Raw genomic sequence first — 3,293 nt, 5'->3', positions numbered from 1 at the left:
CTAGAACCAATCTTGGACCACGCAATTGATCACGTGAAGTGTTAATACCACTTTACAAGGCCTTGGTAAGGCCACACTTGGGATACTACATCCAGTTTTGGTCACCACGATGTAAAAAAAGATGTTGAGACTCTAGAAAGAGTACAGAGTAGAGCAACAAAGATGATTAGGGGACTGGAGGCTAAAACATATAAGGAACGGCTGCCGGAATTGGGTATGTCTAGTTTAACAATGAGAAGGTCGAGGGGGGACATGATAGCAGTGTTCCAATATCTCAGGGGCTGCCCCAAAGAAGAGGGAGTCAAGCTATTGTCCAAAGCACCTGAAGGCAGGACAAGAAGCAACGGGTGGAAACTAATCAAGGAGAGAAGCAACCTAGAACTAAGGAGAAACTTTCTGACAGTTAGAACAATTAACCAGTGGAACAACCTGCCTCCAGAAGCGGTGAATGCACCAACACTGGAAGTTTTTAAGAAGAGACTGGACAGCCATTTGTCCAAAATGGTATAGGGTTTCCTGCCTGAGCAGGGGGTTGCACTAGATGACCTCCAAGGTCCCTTCCAACTTTATCATTATTATTATTATTATTATTGGTGATGGATTAGTCAGAGCCCCAGGCACACCGGGGCATTGATCAATTGGCATCAACTTGCAATCAGATCATTTTGAAGGCCAGACCATCTGTTGCTTACAGGAATAGCACCATCGAGAGCTAGCACAAATATCGCATTTGGATAAGGCTGGGTGTTTGTTTTTTTTTTGCTGCCTTCGCACTTGTCCTTCAAAACACACCATGGTTCTGTGACGGGGGTTGGATTAGATGACCTCCAAGGTCCCTTCCAACTTTACTACTACTACTACTACTACTACTACTACTACTACTACTACTACTACTACTATTATTATTATTATTATTATTATTATTATTATTATTATTATTATTATTATTATTATTGGCTGCATGCTTCTAGCATGCATCTTCAGAGTCCAGGACGCTTCTTTCTCACCTCCATCCTCTTCTTAAGAGTCTTCCCATTCTTAGCAAGTGCTCCTTTTCAAGCTCAGTACAGGCAGTCCTCGACTTACAACAGCTCGTTTAGTGACCGCTCAAAGTTAACAACAGCTCTGAAGAAAGTGACTTATGGCCGTTTTTCTCAGTTTTACGACCTTTTCAGCATCCCCATAATCATGTGATCAAAATTCAGATGCCTGGCAAGTGATTCGTATTTATGAAGATGGATGTGTCCTGGGATCACGTGATCCTCTTTTGCGACCTTCTGACAAGCAAAGTCAGTGGGGGAAGCCACAGGCACTTAACAACCGGGTTACTAACTTGTCAGCTGCAGTGTTTCACTTAACAACTGAGGCAGGGAAGATCGTAAAATGGGGCAAAATTCATTTAGCAACTGTATCACTTAACAACAGAAGTTTTGGGCTCAGTTGTGGTCGTAAGCTGAGGACTGCCTGTAGATCAAGCCAAGTCTTCACCTTGGCTAAGCAGACATAATATGGGATGGCAAATGGTACATCTCTTCTTGCCTGGGCTACTCCAACCTGTTGCTCTCCATGGGATGTTCGACTTTAATTCGCACATTGGATGTGCGGTGACATCATCGCACAAATGGCCTGATTGCATAAAGATGTCGTGACACTATACAAGCACAGTAAGTACGATAATTGGCTTTGCCGTGCAAATCCTGGGAGCTGAAGCCATAACACACCTAGGCTGGAGAAGACTGTATTAAAGCATGAGCATCCTGCTTCACTTTTTTTCAGCTTAAATAATGCTTGATTACTTTAATAAGGCTGGGTTCACGTGCTGAACCGAGATGAATAAAATACAGTTCCTGTATCCACATAACATGGTGTTCTCGGCCATGATGATATAGTTCCCATAGCACATGTAAACAAGGACTGCATCCCAGCACTTACACTGAATTGCAAATTGCCAGACCCATTCTCAGCGTCTAGCAAATTGTGATGATGATGATGATGATGATGATGATGATGATGATGATGATGATGATAATAATAATAATAATAATAATAATAATAATAATAATAATAATAATAATAATAATAATATAGACCGATTGTGGCAAAGGCAAGCAAGAGTAGTAGTACCAATAGTAATAGGTGCCTTGGGTGCAATCCCAAAACAACGGGAGCACCACTTGAACACCATTGGCATTGACAAATTCGCCATTAGTCAATTGCAAAAGGCGGCTTTACTAGGAACTGCTTCCTGTGATTCACTTAATAACCATGGCAAGAAAGGTCGTAAAACTCATTTAACAGCTGTCTCGCTTAGCGACAGAATATTTGGGCTTAATTGTGGTCGTAAATCGAGAGCTACCTGTATATTGCTTTGGAGCTAGTTTGATAGAATTCATTTCCCCATTAATCGATAATACTTACTGAATAACATTTGGGCAATTGGTATCTCCCTCTCTAATCCATCTTTTAATCAGGTTGGGATGGGGTAGGGCAAGCAGAAAAATTGGATCAAGTATCCCAACCATCTGAGTGTTGAATTTAGCCCCAGACAGATCAGTCTATTAATTTAACTGCTTTCTTGTCAACTAACTCTTTTCCTGAGATGAAATTCTTTAGTGGCCTCCCAAAATCAGAGATTCTCTAAGCCAGTGATGACGAACCTTTTAGAGACCGAGTCTCCCCAAAACCGCCCCGCCCTGCCAGCCCGCAGGGCCACCTACCGTCTTCACGGCCCATCGCAGCAAATTGCCCAGGTGGCCCAGCAACGCCATGGTGGCCATACCCTCTGCCCGCGCCTCGCAGCATCATCTGCACGCGACGGGATGCGAGGGCAGTCTTGTCCCCGCTGCCTGGCTGCCATGTCCTTGGCTGCGCTACTCCGCAAGGCCGCACCCAGGGGCAACTCTCCTCCAGGGGGGGCTGCTGGTGAGGAGGGGGCCATGAGGGGAGGTGGGGCTGGGGCGACAGCGTGCGTGCCCACAGAGACGGCTCTGAAGGCTGCATCTGGCACGCGTGCCAGAGGTTCGCCACCACTGCTCTAAGCATTCAGTTTTTGCTGCCAGATGTGAGAACAGTGAAAAAGCAGTAGAAGTGAGAGAAAGTTTGTAAGTCCCTCCCCACCCCCCAAATTCATCTGCAGTGTCACCTATCCCTCAGTGATTTTCATTCTGGCCAAATCATATTCATGACAGGGAGTGGGGAGGGAAGCCACCCTCCCACCCTCCTTTTCACTGGCTCTCTGATAGCTGATCACATCATTTCCACTCTTGCATGGCTGGCACATACCAACTGGGTCA

At 45.1% G+C, this 3,293-nt stretch overlaps 1 protein-coding gene across 1 annotated transcript in view; it reads left to right on the top strand.

Annotated features, from left to right (window-relative positions):
• The window catches only part of LOC107300382 (plexin-B1-like), a 27,204-nt gene that overhangs the window by 6,528 nt on the left and 17,383 nt on the right, over positions 1 to 3,293 (top strand).

The sequence above is a fragment of the Protobothrops mucrosquamatus genome, unplaced genomic scaffold (assembly GCF_001527695.2).
Source record: "Protobothrops mucrosquamatus isolate PMUCROS unplaced genomic scaffold, P.Mucros_1.0 scaffold6845, whole genome shotgun sequence".
NCBI classification, from domain to species: domain Eukaryota; kingdom Metazoa; phylum Chordata; class Lepidosauria; order Squamata; family Viperidae; genus Protobothrops; species Protobothrops mucrosquamatus.
Note: the sequence above shows the minus strand (reverse complement) of the source record. Positions and strands in the feature narration are given on the sequence as shown.